The sequence below is a fragment of the Cuculus canorus genome, chromosome 16, assembly GCF_017976375.1.
Source record: "Cuculus canorus isolate bCucCan1 chromosome 16, bCucCan1.pri, whole genome shotgun sequence".
NCBI lineage: Eukaryota > Metazoa > Chordata > Aves > Cuculiformes > Cuculidae > Cuculus > Cuculus canorus.
Window position 1 is genome coordinate 17133301 of NC_071416.1, and position 19732 is coordinate 17153032.

Here is a 19732-nt window from a genome sequence, read left to right on the forward strand (position 1 = left end):
TTTCCTGCCTCTGCAAATGCTTGCTTTTTCTACACATGACTAGGATAGGAGCATGTAAAAAAGATGAAAAATCATTCTTAACGAATATAAGACCACTGCCACTGCCTGCTCAACTACCATCTGCATATCTGTGCAACTAATATGGTCCACGAGCAAATGCAAACTGCCTACCACAGCACCTCGGTGCAGGGAACCAAGAAGCAAAACTGATATTGGGTTCCCAGTACTTCAGAGAAAGCTACAGCCCTGCTTAGAGCTAACCCCCAAATTCACTGTCCTCAGAGACAGAATCCAGCATTCAGGGTAGCTAATCTCAAAATAGAACAAACACATCTATGTTAATTTTGAAATGAAAATAAATAAAAATAAAAGCATCTATTTAAAATTAGTTTTTCCTAATACTCCTGGTTGTTTTAACAGCACAGGTGAACGTACCTGATTTTAGTCCCTAGGAAAAAAAATCATAAATATAGCTTTAAACACTTCAGTTGTACACTCCTATTGCACAATAAAACAGCGCACTTCTTCGGTGATATTTTTAAGTCAATGATCTCTAAGACGACAAAGCATTATCTGTTGGATGAAACTAAGTTTGCCATATTTTGTCCCATATTTCTGGTCTATACAAATACACAGTCAGTTGAGTCTTTCTCTTACTCAAGTAGAATAATTTCAAGAGTGTGACCTAAATTTCTCTTTGTACAGCCTATGCCAATTTGCCTGAGAAAGGAATCAAAGCAGTAGCGGTCATTAGAGCCGCAAGAGAGAAAAGAGCCCAGAGGAGCACACACATCTGTGACATCTCAATAGGAATAGAGACAATAGACGCCTTATACAGCTATAGGGGAGGCTGGGGGGAGGAAGGCCAGCAATCCTTTCTTGTCCGTAGCATCGAGATGTGAATAATTCTGTAAAATGCAGTTAGGAAGCATTATTGTGCCACAGCTAGTCTTATTTCTTGCTAGATTTCTTAGCAGAATCCAGTTTTTGGAAGAATCAGCCGTAAGTCATGAAAAAGACTCACATGCAGAGAAACAGGAAAAGAAATCATGAGTCTTTGCAGGAGAAGGAGAAGTAAAAGTACCTAGCTGGGTATGATGGACACATTTTCTAAAAGCCATCAAACAAAAGGCAAATACATGGAACAAATAAAGCCTTGCATTTCTATGGACCTCAACAAGCATTACTGCCTGGCTATCAGAGAAACTAGACCAGAACCTCAGAGAAATACTGAAGTAAAGACAGCAGAAAACCAAAAAGACTAAATTCTTACTAGAACTCACCAGATGTTCATAGATTAAAGCACAGAACACTTTCTAAATTTAATTCCAGATCTGACATAGTATTTAAGGGATCTTTATCAGACCAACAGGAGTACTACTTTAAATAGAATTAATCTGCCTTGAATACATCAACTCTAAATTCAAACAGGCCTTTCATGTCTTAAACTTCATTTTTAATGTGATTTTTTTTATTAGAAATACACATTAGCACACTAAAAAGACTGAGCAATACAACTCCCACAACCTTCAAGCTATTTAGGATTTAGTAGTCTTGAGTTACACTATATGAACTGAGTGAAGATTTCGTTTTCAAAACCACATAGAATTCTGCCAAAACACTTTTCCACATTAAACAAAGACATACAGGCTGCATGACACATGCATTCTAAAATTTCCAGCACATTATAATATAGTATTTAGTGCTTTGCATCTTTTGAAGCTCCAGTTCAAACTATTAAAACCAAATATCTTAAATAGTCTTAATAGGGGAAAAAGGGAAGGCAGCGCATTCATTGGTTAATGCCTGTGCACAGAAACCAAAGACCTTCTCAAAGATCTCCTATAAAGTCAGTTGTGTTTAAAAACCAATATGCGGCGTAGGAGCAGGCAGGAATATTAATTCACGCATCTCTAGTGACATACCAGGACATCACCACACATCCCCAGCCCTCAAGACAGAAAAGTGATTACACTGACACTGTATGACTGTACCACGATGACAACAGTGAGAGAGGGAGAGAGACAAAAAGATGCTGGTTCTCAGTGAATTCTGGATAATAGCTGCTACACCTACACAGCTTTTGAAGCAGAGAACAAAAACATCAAAAATACCTATGTGGCTCCGTAACAAGGGGAATAACACAGGGAAGAGGGTAGCATTTAAAAACTGGAAAGCTTGTCTGCATGGGAAGAACAGAAACACCCACAGAACACGGTAAATTGAATGTAAACAGGAAATACAGGACTAAAAAAAGAATGAGGGGGGTGCCTTGCACCAAACTCCAACTGATAGCAAGAACATATTTAAACAACACTTCAGAAGCAAGAAGCCAGCCAGGGAGACAGTTGGACCTCTTCATGGCAAAGGTATAAAATGGGCACCACTCACAGAGGATAAAACCCACAGCTCTAAAAGTCAGTGTTGGTCTTCAACACTGAAAATACTGGAAAGACTTCCACTTCCAGCACCTCTTTGCAGAAAAGTGGTCGGAGAAGCAAAATTAATTTTAAAAACTAGAGGAAGAATTAAACCAAACAGACACATGAATTGTTCATCAGTCACCAGGACAGCCTTCATCGGAGAAGGTGTTCACACGTGAATCTTCAGAGCTGCTGGTCGAGCCGCACAATCATGACAAATGCCTGCTGCATCAGGGGGGCCGGCACGCGTCCGGGCAACTCCTTCTGCCATGAAGGAATCTAGAGTGATCTCAGGAGCTATGGACCAGTGAATCTGATGCTCATGCCTTGATTGACTTCCATCCATAGTAAGATGGTAGAAGCTACCCTAAAGAATAACACCACTGAGCTCATGAGCAAACAGTCTGCAGACAAACAGCGCACATGGCATTACTTCTGAACGGGCAACACTTATTTGAGGAAAAAAAATGAAAGCTTCACAGAATTATCTTTTAACTTTTATGATCCTCAGAATGATTTAATGTTTTTTGTCATTTTACACTTGTTAAAATTTGTAAGAAGGTTTCTTGATTTGTTTTAGTTTTAATATTCAAATTGCTTTAGTGCAGTGGCAAAAATATATTTACCCATACAACCTGTTTTACTCAAGGAACGTGTATACATTCCTTCACCAGTATGAGGCACAATTTTACTAAGGTTTGTTGACAGCTTTACCAGGAAGCTTCCCTAGTAAAAGATTAAACCCAAGAAAAACTAGTGGGATAAACATGGCACTATCATTCTGAACTTATAGCATTTTCTAAACATTCAAAGCTTCAACCATTTCTGAGCCAGAGGTCAATGAAACAGGAGGACGACTGAAGAGAGCTCAGTGAAACCCTCAACTGTTCTACTTGGGGGTTTGGGTTTGTTTCCCCTTTACAACTACGTACAATAAAAATTCACTTCTCTCTCTCTCTCTTTAAAAAAAACAACAAGGTGGCTCATAGATTTAAGCTTCTAGCACCTCTATTTTCTTCAGTTAAGACTTCAAGGTAAATTGTCGATATTTTCAAATTTTCTTTTACAGTGCTGGGGGAATGGAATTCGTTTATCTTTTTAAATGAAAAACAAGATGCTTTGCTAGTTGTGTCTCTATCACAGTTGGGGTTTGAAAAGAAAGAGCAAATATAATGAGTTTTGAAAAATAACCTGGCAATACTGCAACAGAGGTATAAAAATGTGAAAAAAAAATTGTGTCTTTAGCAGTAGTTAAAACAATATACAGATTATTTCAAAACCAACAAGGGCAAGGAAGAGAAGCATTTTCTATAGTCACCTCACTTAGACTTGTTTGTTGCTGTATAACTTTTAATACGTGGTTATACATTAGCAATGCCTTGAAATGATCCAACAGAAGTAATTCCACGTTTTAAATTAATCAAATAAACGGAGAGGATTTGAGCGTTTCTACAATTTTAGCTAAGGTCAATCCAAAACAACACAGAAAATACAGTGAATCAATTCTGCCTCTTAAACTGCTGCTTCCAAACTGGAGCAAAGAAATCCCATCTTGACTCTCCAATTTTAACAAACTGGTGCAGTGAAGTCTGAATTCCAGATTACCTTCAGAACTCAGTTTATCTTTTGACTCTAGCAATCTGGATACTATTTAAAGAAGACAGAAAATTATTTCTTAGGTCATCTGAAATTCCTTTCATGTAGAAGAGACAAACCAGAGGTATTTGGTATGGATGATAGCAATGTTATTATGAAGTATCTAGTAAGAACATAAGTAAAGAGAAAAAAATGAGCCTCACACCACTGATCAATTAAAATGATGCCAATCACAATCATATTCTTCCCCTTTCTCCTTAGGAGTCACCTATAGTTTCAAGTTACCTGGCACCAGAGCAGTGGGATCTGTTTCACACTATACTGAGTTACTGAAGTAACAGGAAACGACCAGTCTAAAACAAACACTACAGCAGCAAACTACATAGAGTCACAGAAAATTTGTCAAATATTAAAATAATCAATTCTTCAATTCTCTCTTTAAGAAGATGATTAAGCAAGAATAATTACCTACAGAGTTTTGAACATTTCAAGACAATCACGTAATCCTTTACAGCATTTAAAGCAAGTAGAACAAGTTTTTCATTATTAGGCCAATGCATACAAACAGTTTCCTGAGAGATCAAAATGCCTAGAGACAATTTGTTCATCACAGAAATGAAAATGCATCTTCTTTTTTTTTCCTCTTCCAAAGAGGAGCTTTAGCACTTTATTCTAATAAGAAATAGCATATTGATTGAATTTAATTTCATTATTTCCAGGAAATATATGCTTCTGGAAGAGCATTCAAAATTGAAAGTCTGCTCTAAAGTTCACTTAAACATTTAATAGGGCAAAAGCATTTTTAAGTTTTAAACATTACTCTTACTGTTTTACATTATAGTGCCAGTTTACAAAATGTTACCATTGTGACTAAGTTTGATAAACAAAAATCATTATGGCTTTATAGTCTGGATTCTCATCTTAATGAGAGTCAACATCTTTAGAACAAAATGTTCAAAGCTGCAAGACATATGCTGAACATGTGTATACATGTAAAGCTTTGAAAGCTGTTTAAAAATGTGAGAATGAGTAAAGCTCATGTTACTCTTGATAAATGTCAGCTGTCAGGCATCACAGCCCAATATACACTATTTTTTCCACAAACTAGAGCCCAGAAAAATGTAATTTTTACTTCACCAGCTGAATTTAATACATTATACATGGCAACATCTACCCAAGGTCAAAAGTTTAGTGTTTTCAAATTTTAACTTCCAAAGCAGGGTACTGTTACACAAAGCCTAAAAAGTCTTGTGTAAAGCTACATATAATGTCGTAATACACACATTCTACCAAATACACACATTCAACATCAAACCCAGTCAAAAAGAACCTGAAAAAGCCAGTTTTTCCTGGATCCACTAACAGCCCAATTCTACTTGAACACTACTTTCTCTGTAGTAAATCACTCATCATAAATTTCTAATTTTATCTTGCAGAACTAGCCCAACAAACTGAGCAAAATCTTGGAGCGCAACAAAAGGGTGGGACAGACTGGCAGAACTTTCCATTAAGAAATGTGATTTTCTAATATGATACAAATACATCAGTCATCCCTATCTCCTTGCTTCTGAGGAGTCCACACAAAAGCAGTTCATTCCTTAGCTCCCCCATTTGAAACCACACATAATTTACCATTCTGTGTATATGAAAAAATACTACGCTGCCATTAGCATGCCAAGCAGTGAAACATACTTTAAAAATTTTCCCTGTGATTTCCATGTTAAGAAGCAGATTTTGTCTTCCGCAGCCAAGTCTGAAGCATTATGACAGTCTTTCGTGAATTTTTTTAAAGGTATTAGCTACTTTTCCTGAGCAGGTTAAAAGCTCAGTGTGCTGAAAGACTGTGAAATACCTGTGTCATATCAATGCCTTTCCTTCTCAGTGTTTAAGTAATAAGTATTTTGATCCATTGAAATTTAATCTGCTTCAACTGAGATTTTCAAAGCACTTAGCATTGGTCTAAATCTGTTTCTGTTTCAATGAGAATTCTATCACCAATTCCAGCAGAAATACTAAGGCTGAAAGTAATAACTCTCAAAAATTTATCTTCAGTAGGGGAAAAAAAAAATCTTTTACCTGAATATTTTTATTAACCTCTAGTAAAAAGATACAGTAAATGCGTTCTGTGCTATCGGAAGACCTAAATTTTATCTAGAATTATTTCCCAAGTTGTTTAGAAAAATAGGTGTGTACTCTACACAGAGCCAAGAAAAACAGATAAAATATCTCTGTTTGCTCAACAGACATCTTCTAAAAATGTTCTGGTACTATGATCTCTGTTAAATCTGGTGCCTGAATTGGAGGAACTCCTAAATATAATTGTTATTCCAGTCTACTTGATATTCTCCAAGACTGTCAATGATAGCCTACAGTGTTCAGATTTTCAATTTTAAAAAGACAAACTTTTTGCACACTAAATTTCCTACTTAGTTACTATAACTCATTTAAATTAGCTTTAATCAACCACACTGAGCATCAGTGTTGCAGAAACAGAACAGCTCCTGAAAGCAGTAGCAAGGTAACTGCTAGACTTATTATAGCAACTGCATTATTTGTAGCAATATGAAGATTAAAATAACCTCCTTTACCTGCAAAAGTGAATACAAGCTCTAATTGGCACAAACCATCAAGTTGCAGAATATAGAACTCTTCAGATCTTTTACAGCAACAGAAAGAATGTGAAATATGAAAAAGTCCCCTTACACATTTAATTTAGAGCATTAATTGCATCTGCTCTGCAACCAACACTGGTGACATGAAATGAGAGTTGAACAATCAACACAGAAAATCAAATGAAAAAGCTGTAACCTAAAGTAAGTTGCCTATTAATACCCTCCAGAAGATGTATAGTTCTGAAGAGCAACATTTATGTGTTCTGCTTCAAAATAAACATCTAATATTACTTACTTCTTAATGCTATAGTCCTCATATTGACATTTGAAAGTAGGTACCTTCAAAGAGGCAGATTGGTGAAGGTATCCCATGTCAGCACGACAGACATATAAACAAGGAAAGGGGAGGTGCTAACAATGACAAAAACTATCAAATTAAGGACCACAGCATACCTACTAGTGACCAAGGAAAATGCCACTTGAAATGGAAAACGGTTCGTTCACGTTAGTCACAACCAGTTAAGTCATAAAGCATTACAGAAGATGTACAATACTTCATTGACAAAGTCTAAAAATTCTCTTAGTTTCTAAATTACATATTTCCTCCTGTCCTCATACCTTCCAGGAAGATTGCTATATGATTTCATTCATTCTAAAGAGAAATCTGTCACTCTTAAAACCAAACAGACATTTAGTCTAGATGAGAGGTAAACTTCATCCATCTGTGACTGAAGAGTGAAATGTTGCTATCTGGGAATAACAACACTGCCTTGGATTACAGTTAATACCGCACAGTTAATTTTACTGCTTTACACAGGTTTCCTAGCTCTAGATGTTCTTTAAAATTCAAGGATCTTTGCAGACCTCTGGAAAGTGAGGGGGATTTCTTACTCTCTTTGGGCAAGTGAAGGGGCTTACCTTACTGCCCTGCCATTATTGCCCGGCCAGCCACTCGCTGACAAACTTGCTCCATGTTACCCACCAAGCTGTCACACATCACAGGGCAACATTTTAAGCAGAATGAAACTGGTATCTTAAAACATCATTCTGCAAATTGCAGCGGTTCAGGATTGACAAATAACTGTCACACAGCAGAAGCCGGGCAGAAGTTCTTCAGTTTCTAATCAGAGGTAAAAAGCCATATCGAAAATTGTCTTAAGGCTGCTAGTTTATAGGACTGGAAGACAAAAAAAAAAAAAAAAAAATCTCTAAAACCACCTTTTTAAAAGGCTGATTTTTAAATGATTGTAATTCAAAAAGAGAGTTGTGTTTCCTAAAAGCAAAGACTAGGTTTGCTTTCGCAGCTAAGCAAGTCAACCCTTCCCTAGCTTTTTGAGCCAATGAAAGACCAGCAGCCCTCAGAGTTTCTCTGAAACTTTATGAAAGCATTAATTGAAAAATTCTCTGAAAACAGCATGAATACTGTACTACGTAAAACAGTGCCACCAAACAGTGCTACTCCTGCTGACAGACTATAAAAGCAATCCAAAAGAATTACAGCTTGGAATGCTTTACTTCTAGAAATATCAGAAATGTCTTCTACATTCCTGAAAAGACATAATTAACATTTGTATTATGTACCCATAAAATAATAAAAAAGCAATAGAGAAAGCTTATTTCCTTCAAATAAAGATACCACTTGTGGCACTAAGGTGTTCATTATCAATACCTGTTTGTCACAGAAACATAGAATTCACCACACCACAGCATATCAGAGCCTCACCTTATTCAGTAGTGAAAAAAGGTGAATTGACCAAACGAAGGTTAAGCTTCCAGGAATCAGTACAAAACTTATATACCACAGAATACCCTCATCAATATAAACTCTACTAACTATAACTATATACATTCTCCTATTAAGAAATACTACATGCATTTTAGTATTCTAAAAACTTGCCTGGTATGATGTGCCTGCTAGCTGTACAACTGAATTATCTTTAATCAATTTTAAATGGTTTTGCTTATTTAACAGGATGCCCTCATTGTCGTCCGCATAAAACAAACAAGACTCCAGTCTGTTCTTATGTATCATGCTCTGTTATTCAGCTTCTGAAGAGCTCAAACATTTATTCTCTCTCCAAATGTTCTCTTCTGCCTCATTCAGTACGCTTAAGCAAGCTTTATACTGATCTTAATTGTCTTTATTTTCAACTTTAGGATATTTTAAACTAAAATTCCTCTGACTGAAATTCTCAATACTAATCCTGTCACAACAACAGGCAGGCTACATTGACACAGGACCCAAGAGGACAACATTATACATAGATGGTAGAGAAACAAGATGAAAAAACAAAAGAAATCTAAAACAAAGAGACAGATCCGCATTTCCTTCTTTAGCTGCATTGTGGCAAAAAGAAGAGGAACGACAGCTTTTGAAATAACAAATCACCTAATGAATATTCTATACAAGACGCTGGAAAAAGAGAAAAAGCTGCATAATTAAATTTATCAATATATACAATATACATAATTTTAAAGTACTAATACAAAATTCCTGAAATTAGTAGTATCAGAAACGTTGCCATCTGCACAGGTATTTTTCTTATGAACAACAGTCACAGATCAATTAACAAGGCTACGGTGGCCATCACAGAGCCTGCAATTCCCCCTCCTCCACCATTCGCATGGCCAGAACAACTCTGTTTTGCCACATCAACTTATAATTGTATTAAATAGGCACTGAATAAAAAGCAATATTATTTCTCCTACTGCAAGACAAATAAAATAAACTTTCTGTAATTGTTCATGTTCAGTACACTCAGCTCTGTTTGCTCCCTGAGACAGACAAAGCTTAGGTTTTGAAATAAATTTAGAGAGGCATCACTAATTTTCCTGTTGTTCACATCACAGCTCTGAGCGTTATTATCAAAGAATGCTTACAGTTGCCTGTTTCAGTACTGGAAATTAGAATAGACTTAAGTAGTAGCATCCAAAATGAAAAATACTGATTCTCTATTTTCACAGCAGCATTACCAGAACACTACAATAGCACATGAAGCCAGCAAGGTAAAAAAATACCATCTTTGCTGGCATATAATTTTTGCTCTTGAATCTATTTATATTTGTATATTGAATCTATTTCTATTTATATTCCTTGGTATTTGTACCTCAAGAACTAAAACTGTACGCTGTAAGGATTCTAGTGTGATTATTATTATAAGGATTATTGTTTTGTGCTTTTAACTTACTTATCTTGAAGAAAACAATGCATTTCTATTGCCATCTGATTGGAGAGAGGGAACAATGGGCACAGTGTAGTGATACATTGAAAGAAAGAAAGAAATTTCAATACCATGAACTGTAAAACTGATCCCTTTCGTTGTCCTAACCTTACAGATCCAGATTTCAGCAGGCTACTGTAAGGATGACCACATACCACAAATGAGCGAATGCAACAGTTCTGGAGCACTTCAGACAATCTTCTGTTTTCCTTCCTCCATCTGTTCAGGGATGCAGTCTCTCTACTATTTAAAATGTATGTACTGCTCTCACAAATAGCCATATAGGTTATATTCATTATCGTCCTAAGGACAAGTAGTATACGCTGAATAAACATCAGAAGGAGAGTTTAGAAAAATCACGGCTAATGACAAAACAGGACAGGAAGAGCTTTCCAGAACACACGTACAAAAAGCTGAATATGAACAGCAAAGAGAGCTCTGCATTAGCACATGGAACTTCTTTGAGGAAACCTGTCCTGTTATACGCTCATTCCCAAAACCCTCACCCACACAAGCAAGCTACGAGCAATCTTAAACTGTGCTGGAAATAAAGCAGACTCTTATAAAATAAGACTACAGAGTAAATATCCTGGTCTGGTACTTCAGCAGAACCGGTAAGAAGCGCTACTTTCTACTGTCCTTGTGGCCTGGAAGATGGAGCAGACTCCAGCCTGCAACAGAGGCTAGGAACAATGTGGCTATTAGGGCACACCAACCCGGGCACATTTATGAGCGACAGCTGTACAGCTAATGCAGCCTACAGAGATTATAAATGCATAATGTCCTTTGGGATATAGCAACCCCTGCATCTACCACATTTTCCAAGAAAGCACAGGAGACAAAACAGAGCTCACAGCAGGAGGTCTGCTTTGCTGCAATCACACCACTTTGTTCTACCTGAAACACCTATGCCTTATACACGCTGGTTTGTATATTAAAACAGGGGGGAAAAAAAAAGGTTTCTTAAGACACTGATTCCTGAATTCCAGTGCCAGAAAAACAAGACAATAGGGATGCACACACACCCTTAAAGAAATCAACATGTCTGCAGTTCAATTTTTTTTTTAATCTATTCAGTTTCTACATCCTGATGGCACGCAAGTGAACTTCAAAAAATTATGGTGCTACCAGAAAACATGAGATAAAGAATACATTCATTTTTTTTTACTGTCTTTTAAGAATTCATTGCTATCAACCTACTCCAAGGCTAGAGCATAACTGGACCTGAAAGTTGGTTGAAAGTGTTTGAGGATCTCTAGATCTGATCAATGTATTTCTTAGAAAAAGGTACGTCTCCACACATCTAATACAGCTCTTCAAAGAGGGATTTACATTCCAGAGACCTCTTCTCTTATTGTTGCAGAGGACTAAGGGTTCACTCTTCACTGCAGATCTGCAACAAGGATGCAGACAGGACAGCTTTGAGACCAACATATTGATGAAGAAGCAGAGAAAAAACTGCTTATTGCATCGGTGATGAAACACTTGGACTCGAAATAATGTTTCATCGCCAACTGAAACAGAAATAAAAGCAGAAAAGACAGAGATACAGTGGTAAACTTTTAAAAAGCAAACAAAAATCTAAGTTCCAACTACTACAGGTCTGCTCTTTTTCAGCATCGTTTGTGCCAGCGTGACAGTTAAGAGCCGATTTGGGGAGAAATGGCAAGCTTTAATATTAGATGCTAGAGTTCAGCTCACCATACAACTTCATGATCAGAGCCACAAGACTAAGGAGAAATAAACCAGTAGAAATTTGAAACACACAATACAAATACTGATGAGTTTTGAGTTTTGGAATACAAAATAGTGTTCCAAATTGAGAGGCTGTGCTCTAGAACTTCCTCTAAATCATCTTTCCATCCTTCAGTAAAATATGATAATAGGAACTGCTTTCTCCAGGTAACACAAAGAATAGATGAAAAGACCTTGGTGTAAACCTTATTTTAAATTTCTCATTCACAGTTCAGAAATACTGGGGCAGGAGAAAAATCTAAAAGGGCAGCTCCAAAGCAGCTGGAACTTCCTCCCTGAGGGAAACTGGGAGATGCAAACAACCTCAAAATCTACTCTGAACAAACACAAAATACTCTAGAACTCTAATAGTTTATTTTCAGTTGGTGACTGCTCATTCCATGCTTTCTCGTTGCAAAATGCATCAACAGTACCCCTGATATCCCTCTTTCTAGCGATTTTCATCAGAAGTAAAGGTTACACCATGGATTTTCTCCTTATCAGCAGTTAGCTCTCAATAATACCGTTCAGTAACGCTCACCCAGAGTAGGATACTTTGAAGCTCTAAAATTTACAAATCTGGTGAAGTTTGTAAACTTCTTTAGCTTGAGAGTCAGTGTTCATTTTTTTTGCCAGTTTCCCACCCTATCGGGGGATGCAGCAATACTTTTGGAGATCACCCATTTCTAACGCTAAAACGCATATGCACCCAATGTCACCACCATGCAATCCTGCAACTGTTCAAGAGAATGCTTTCAGACACAGACATTTAAAATGATACTTCAGAAATGGACCTCACAAGTGATTCTTGGTTCCTAGGAGTCGTTACTCACTCTCCTTCCCTTTAGAAGAGCATTTATCCCATTTCACTGTGCTAAGCAATAAGATTTGCAACTTCAGGGCAGCTCTGCCGTGAGGAGGATGTGGAGAAGCCGACAGGACGCATACAGGCACAGGGAGGGCAGAACAAAGAATCACAGGGAGTGGAGAAAAATAAAATATATTAATAGCTGCTGCTTGGGAACACTCGCTGGAACAAACAGGGAGGCCACCAACTCTCATTACAAGCGCATGTTTCTTTTGCAGTTGCAAGGACAATCGCACACAAGAGGGGGCAGGGGATCTGCTATTAATCATATTACAGTCATTGTTCCCTTGATGCTGCTGGCAGTGCTACAGGAGACTCCCTCCGCTCCCAGATAAAACTAAAGCGAGAGCAGCCCACGCTGCACCTCCGCAGTTTTGTTCTACAACACTAACACTGCCCTAAGCTAAACGCTTCTGAGCCCCCAAACTGCTGCCTTGACTGCATTTTTAAATAATCCCCGTCACGGCAACCGAGGGTTCCTCCCCACCCTAATCTCTCATTAGGAAAATGAACACACCGCATAAATCTGATGAAACTATTTGCAAGAACAAGCCACTAGAGAGGTGAAAACATCAGCCTGAAGTAGTCAGGAATCAAGTTGCTTTGTTGAGGAAGAGTTATGAATGTTATCTCCGAGGAAGGTGCTGAGTGACTCCCTGACTAAGAGGCACTTAACATTCAGTCCGTTCAGCGTTCCGGGAAGCGCTGCAGGCCGGTACCTGCACGGCAGCGGGGGAGGAGAGGAGGCAGCCGAGCTGCAAAGTAACCCGTCAGCTATTCTTTTGTCAGTGAACAGACAGACGTGTTTAAGGGGAAAAAAACGTGGATTAACTAAATCTCGTATTCATACTTCATGGAAAACGTCATGCCTCTTTAATTTGTCTGGATTGGCAAAGCTGCAGAGGGGAGGTGAATTCTCTTGACCACAGATTTTTTTTTTTTTTTTTTTTTTGACAAACCCTGCATAGCATGGGAGTGACACACACTCTTAATTAGGTCCAGAATTTGTTAAAAGTCACCCTACCCAAATAAAAATTCATACCATTGGCCAGCATGGGCACCGACACTTCGCGGTGAGCTCAGCTGGCAGGACTGGTCGCAGACCGAGCAGATATATTCTTTTGTTTAAGGGAGAGAAGGTACAGACAGACAGTTCTGGTTAAGCCGATATACTTTTTAACACACCGACTTACAAACTAAGCAACGATGAGACGTTTCTGCTGCGGAATCCAGCGAGGCCCACGCCGCCCTCGCCGTGGGGACTCATCCCCTGCCCCGCGTTCCAGCACCAACGGGAAGGGGGGGGGGGGTAGGGTTAGTGCTTTTTTGCGCGCACTAAACGCCCCTGGAAGCGGCAGGGCGGCCTCGCCCCCGCTCGCCGGTGGGTACGGAGGCTGCCGTCCCCTCCCCGGCGGGGCCCATGCGGCACGGCACGAGCTCACGGCTCCAGGAAAAGGGGGAAGGCGGCGCTGGCTCTTGGCAGGGAGAAGGCGTTCCACCAGGACGGCCACAGGGTCAAAAGTTTACGGTGGTTTCCAGTTCACCTTTCCGCAGCCAATCAGCGCGGCGGAGCGGCGGCCCGGCCCTTAACCCCTTCCGTCCCGGCGGGGCGGGGCAGGAGAGCCCCTCTCTTCCCCTCCCCGTCCCGTCCCTTCGGGCAACGCACGGAGCAGAGCCCCCGGCCGCCTCCTGCGGGCTCAGCGTTTCTTTGAGCGTGGAAATGCTGTGCAGCAGCAGTAAGGCAAGGAGGCAGAAGTTGGGAGCTGCAAAGCGGGCCCCCGTGCCCCTGTCTGAATTGAAAACCAGGGCAGTTCACTGACACTGGGCGGTGTGGAAGCAGCGCTGCGCTCTGGAGCTGTGAACGGGAGCAGCGAGAGTGCTGGCAAACAGGAAAGACTGACCTTGCGAGAGGAGAGGGGGGGAGAGCACCAGAGAATTGTCGGAAAGGATTCCGAACGCGCAGGCCAGAGCTGCAGTGATTTATGCTGCTTCTGGTCAGACAAGGAGTCGGCGTTGCCCTGGCATAGGGCTGGGCAGCCCCAGGAGTACTGCTGGCCACCATCCAGGCACCACATTCCCATTAATAATGCTCTGCCTCAAGATGCTGACTTCAAAGCAAGTTACCATCCATCTACTCCAAGAAGGATGGGCATCAAGTTTTTGGCTCTTAGGTGGAAAAATGGTCAGCTCCTCACAGTCTTGCACAGGAAAACAAGTCATACATAGCCACAGAAGTAGAAAATGGTGACAGGACGTTTGTAATGGATTCTCTTGCTTCGGCACAGAGACAACTTGCATTTCTTTAGAAAGGGATAACATGCATCTTCATCTCCACTCATTTTAAGATTACAGAACTGGAGGAAGGACATGGAACAGGCTTCTTGTTCCACTGTCTGCCTCTGTTCCATATTGATGGTTCCAGGTCCTGTCATCTCCTAATCATTAGTTCTGGTTTAAAATTTTAATGGAGAGAATTACAACACAAGCTTTCCAGAGCCAAAATACCATCACACACAGTTTCATCTCAGGGACTACTGACTAAGTGCATCAGCCTATGGTGGGGTATCCCAAAATCTGTGCTGGGACCAGTTTTATTCTCTAGGAGATCGATGAAAATACTGACAGCACCAAATATTGAATGACACAATCTACAATAGCGCTTTGGCATCCACTTGTTCGTGGAAAGTCAGTGTCAACTACACTTAAGCACAGGGAGCAACAGATTTATCACCCCTCCATCAGCCCTGCAGACTAAAGGAAAGATGACTAAAGCACTCAAGTGAAGATGGGGATGAAGAGTTCTTAGTTTAGTGTAATAACAGACAATATAATATGGAGCAGCATGAGGAGACTGTATAAAGCATGTAGTTATAGCAAATTTAGTAGCAAAATAACCTGAGAGTATATTTAATATAACAGAAAGGGATAAGGTTACATAGACTTCTTCAAGTGAATGATTAGCAACTCAGACTCGATACCAAGTAGAATGACAAGTCATTGCATACATTTGCAAGGTAAATGACATGAAATGAAACCATTCCAAAACAGGCAGCAATCAAGTTGGGAAACACTTGAGGACACGTATGTTAGCATACGCAGATCTCCAACACTGCAGAAAGAATTACAAGAATCTCAATATCATTCTGAAGAGGTAAAATGAGTAAATGTGCCATCAAGATGCAGAGGAGGTTTATGCTGAACATGCCAGTTAAAGTAGAAGTCAGTTTCCCAAACCCTGAAACCAACCATATGGTAGATTGTTCAAGATAATGCACATGACAACCTAAGGGAAAAAAAACATTAGTCAGGCGGCAGCTATTACTAATTCTCTAGAAAGATGCAGTTTGAAAATTGGTAAGTTATCTTACCCCAGAACCCAAAAGGCTTTCATAGCACTCTAATGATGAAAGATATTCTGGTCTCAGCACTCTGTGTAGGTCCTGAAGAAGGGTACAGACAGATACTCCTAGGAACAGCTATGCCAGCTGGAAATACTGACAACAATATTCTTTTTGTAACTCAATTCACAAAACACTTTTGGGCAAGAAGATAATCATGTAAAAATCTTAAAACCTGTGTCAGGAATAGTCAGCCACTCAATTTAAGAACAGCCAATGAAAACCACTTTCCAGCTGGTGGGCAAGGTCAGAAGTGATTTCTTGAACGGGCACTGGTAGACTCCTTTCTTGATCTATGCAAATAGGCACAACAGCTCAATACAGCTGCTATGAGGTGTAGCGCCTTGAGAGCTCCTAACAAAAGACGCAGTAAGTGATTAAAATATATCAAGTCAGAAAGTTAAAGACATCATAAGAATCTTAGCTGATTGAGATCATGCCCTACTACCAAGCTTTTTTGCTCTAGTTCAAAAATGGCAACACACTCATGAAAATGCGATCACATAACACTGTGTTTTCATAGTTTAGCTAGGCTGAAATACAGTTTTGCCAATAGTCATTTAAGACTTAATTACATATATGAAAACCCATTTGCCTCTCAGTAAAAAGAGCATTTGTTGTTTTACCTTCTCTAAATACCATGGCATTACAGAGAAATTCTTTTAAATTGAAATATCATAAATAAATTCCCTTTTTATAAGATGGCCTCATTTTAAAAGAAAATGGATGCTATAAAATTTTACATCAAGTCAGCATGTTACCAAGAAGCTTTTCTGTGTGTTCTGAATTTGATTAATACAAGCCAAGGTCACTTCCTGAAAGATGCCTACCACTGCAGCTGTGAGCAGCCCAGACTGCTCTGCGCTCGCTCACTGGGGGATGGGAAGACGGCAGCAGCAATTTCTAACACCGTCTCCAAAAATAGACTAATTGCAAAACTGGAGTAGTATTTAGAAGTGTTTAGTAGATCACCACGTAAGTAACCTATTAACTAAAGCCTAAGTCTGTATAATTACCTTTTCAAGCAAAAGATTCACAATGATGCACCAGCACATCTGCAAAAAATTACTAATTCTGAGGATCCTTTACTAAACTTTATGCAATTCCCTTAAAAATGTACTTTTTTTTTTTCCCTACTGTGTATGTTTTTTTTACACAGCTCATGAAGCTAGAAGAGACTGCCCTTGAATTAAGAGTCTGGCTCAGTCCTACTGAGACTGTGAGGCTCCACCCAATCTACAGTGGGTCCTATTCTGAAGCCATTTAGGAAAAACATATTTCAGGAGACCATGTGAGCTCTTTCCAGGTATCTACAGCATGCATTTTTCCAGTTTCTGAAGAGGACACCTATTGTTTACAAAACCAAATAGAAATTAGCAGTGTTTACCTGTAATTTTAAAGATATTTTAAAAGTTATATTAAAAACATGCCATATTTACGTTATGCAAAACAGAAGTCATTTCTTCCATTCCTGAGCACATTTAAAGCTTACAATTCATGAAAATAAGACCCATACCAAACCTGCTTTTTGTGTGCAGGAACAGGTTGCTGAAGAACATGTAAACCCACACACTAACAGACATTTCCACAAGGGCATCTTTTAGTCTGGAAAAGGGGCCACACTGACTTTATCAACGCACACATACTCTCAATTTTACATACTTCATCTTTAAAGAGCCTCGATACACCCAGCCTTGCACTGAAAGTTTCATACTAGGCTAAAATTATGATGATCTACTGAATGAAAGTTAATTTTGACAAACTGGTGCACACTATAAACAAAAGGAACGTTGCTGAGTTTGGGTGGACATCTTTGCCTGAAATAGACAAACACACTAAAGCTTATTACTACCTATGCAGGCACAGCTCTGTCTGTGGTTAAGGATGCCTAACATTTTCCATCACAGAGCCTGTTCCAACTCTCTAATGACTCTCTCTCACACTCCCCTCAGAATCTTTTGTGAAACACTTGCATAAAATTTGTTCAGACATTTAAAAACAGAGTGGAGAATTCAGCTGAACAAAACAGAGCTTTTTATTCAGTCTGAGAAGTTAAAGCTGTAGAAAAGAAAATGATTTAATGTCTGAATAAGATAAACTTCACCTTGCTGCTCCACTGAAGGTACCTGTAGAGACAGTAAGTGCCTTTGAAGGCTTTGAACATGCTCAGTTTTGTTTTAAACTGCTTGCCAAGACCCTCAAGTATTTTATCTCACCAAGTAAGTAAGCTTTGTCACTGCACAGCTCCTCCACACTGACAGGACAGAACATGCTTTATCACCATATTATAAGGACCAAGAGCAGCTTCTTTATAACCCTGCCAGCTGTGAAGCAGTTAGAGAGCCTGGCAGCACAGCAGGCAGTGAACAGGGACACTTGGGTAGTTGACACTGCCCCACCCATACACAGCACCCACAAAACAAGAGGCAGCAGTACGATCAAGGGCTTGGCAAAACCACCTTCCTTCCGCGGAGTTCCAGATCCCAGATGAAGCCAGTAGGGAGGCCAGTGGTGCCGGGAGGCAGTGCTCCTCCCCTCCAGTGGCTAAGCCCATGGAGAAAGCAACCTCAGGCCCAGTGACCAAAGGGGTCTCCATCTGCTCTGTGGCATTCCAGACAACAACCTTGCTGGCAAGCAGAGGAGAAATTTCCTTATGGCAAATGACACTATTTTTTCTGTATGCTTTTTGAAGACATACAAAAAGTTACACTGAAAATACTACCGTTGTGAAGTCATTCAAAAAAACTTAAAATAGTATTGTCAGCTCCAACTCTCAACACTTCCTTTAACTCTCGCTGCACGTACTTGAAGCAGCACATTGCTTATTAGCCTTTGTGTGGGACTGGCACCCCCCAGCTCACAGAACAGTACTGTAGGCTTATGCCTGGGGTATCATCTCCACAGCGCACTCCTGTTTCAGCAGCCACGTTCGCTTCACTACACAGTGATAGACAACGGTCACAAACCAAGAGCTGAAGTCTGTCAAGAATCTGCACCCTGACCCAGCCTGTGCTCAGCGCAGGCACATAGGGAGTTACCGCGACATTCAAATTGGGACATGAGTTTTTGGGTTTTTCCTATGAAGGGTAAACACAGCTGATACGTAACTGTCTCGATTATGACATCACAACTTCCAATTAAGAACACTCATTTTTAGCAGACTTTAAACTAGCATTTAAGCCACTGATTTAAATGTTGGAAATATTTATGCCCATCAATAAGGAGGAGCACATGAGCAGGAAAGAAATACAGTCCATAAATCACGTTGACTTGCCTTCAGCACATTGTGCTAGTCAGCAGATGCAGTACTTACAGATATTTATTCATGTGTTTGCACAAGAACTAAGCTACAGAATTCATATCAGTAAATATATTATTTTACACTGTTAACCAACTAATTTTAATCAAAGCTCTGTATGCATTACCATTTTAAAAATGTAGATTCATCTTCTGAAAAAGCGTTGGAGTGCTGTGGGGAGAGGGCAGGGGAAAGGCAGCTATTCCTAGGGGTTTCCGTATTATATATGCACGGACTCACAAACTGGCTGCAATGGGAGTTAAATGCCTGCAGTGTCAGAGTGCTTTTGAGAATTCTACTTGGTATCTCTTTTCATCAAAATAGATATTTTTTAAAACTTATTGAAACACACACATCCCCTTTGCTTTTAAAATTAGACCTTGTTATCCTCTGATCTCATAACAGTAAAAGATCTGTTAATGAAGTTTCCTGAGTTTTTGGCATAACTAGACTGTAAAATTTGAGAGTACAAAATCAGATACTAAAACCAAAGGAAGTTACTGAAGAAAAGAAATCAAAATGGTTTAAATTTTCCATGCACAGTATCAGTGCTTGCATGGAATTTACTTCATTGTAAGGAAT

At 39.5% G+C, this 19732-nt stretch overlaps 1 protein-coding gene across 17 annotated transcripts in view; it reads right to left on the minus strand.

Annotated features, from left to right (window-relative positions):
- The window catches only part of NCOA3 (nuclear receptor coactivator 3), a 79966-nt gene that overhangs the window by 40789 nt on the left and 19445 nt on the right, over nt 1–19732 (minus strand). Inside the window, exon 1 of one of the 17 annotated variants that reach the window (XM_054081798.1) lies at nt 13648–13691. The exons of the other annotated variants lie outside the window; for them this stretch is intronic. The gene's annotated coding sequence lies outside the window, so the exon portion shown is untranslated. Of the gene's footprint in view, nt 1–13647; nt 13692–19732 lie in introns of those variants that run through there. 17 annotated transcript variants of the gene reach the window in all.